This window comes from Gekko japonicus, unplaced genomic scaffold (assembly GCF_001447785.1).
Source record: "Gekko japonicus isolate JY-2015 unplaced genomic scaffold, Gekko_japonicus_V1.1 scaffold1669, whole genome shotgun sequence".
NCBI classification, from domain to species: Eukaryota; Metazoa; Chordata; class Lepidosauria; order Squamata; family Gekkonidae; genus Gekko; species Gekko japonicus.
Genome location: NW_015169223.1, coordinates 384,834 through 385,783, shown reverse-complemented (window position 1 = coordinate 385,783; position 950 = coordinate 384,834).

Below are 950 nucleotides of genomic sequence, written 5' to 3'. Positions count from 1 at the left end.
CATACAAATTAAGAAGACCAAAATAAAAGCTAGCGCCTGTTTGCACATGTGCATAACTTAAACCGGAAACACAAAAGGCGGGGGAGGGTAGCGCGGTCACGGCGGATTGCTGTCTAGATGCCAAAACCGCGGGTACAAAGCGCGGAAAACACCTGTTCCAATGGGTGTCAGAAAACGCGGATAAAAAGAGTGGAAACCGCGGGACTGAGCCCGCTTCGGTGCGGGAGGCGGGTTTGCCAATATGAACAGGAAACTTTAATGCGTGAGGGATCAGCAGCGAAGCTCGCACTAAATGTCCGTGTGACCTTAACCTGTGTTTCTAACACAGAGGAGGAGGCGTGGATCACTACCATAGCACCGGCTTTGCACGCAGAAGGTCAAGGTTCAATCTCCGGCGTCTCCCGTTAAAAGGCTCAGAGGGCACGTGATGTGAAAGACCTCCACCTGAGACCCTGGGGAGTCACCGCCCGTCTGAATACACCGTCCTGCGTTTAATAGATTCAGTCGAAGGCAGCTTCATGTGTTCAGCCGTAATGGGTTACAGTAGGCTTTATTAAAGGAGGATCCACATAATTATTTAAACACCTGTTTAAATACCAGCAATCCCCGAGTGCCGTTTACATTTAACAGGCAGCCTTAATAAGCTGCCTGGGTATTTGGGTAGCCAGCACAAGGCAGGATGTTCACCATCTGGGTGGGGTGGGGTGTTTCACCGTCAGCGTAATGACATTGCCAGCATTTGGTCTAGTATTTGGTCACAACTCTATGCAAGCTCGTGGCTACAGTGGGGCATCTCGGGGCCCGGCCCCCTGTCTTACTACCAAGCCCCCCCCCACTTTCCATTCAGCCCAGGCTCCGCAACTTCCAGTGTTTTATTCTATTTGTGGCGCTCCCTTGGGGGGGGGGGCGTGCAGGGTGCCCCCAACTTATTTAAAGGCCCCCCAAATTTA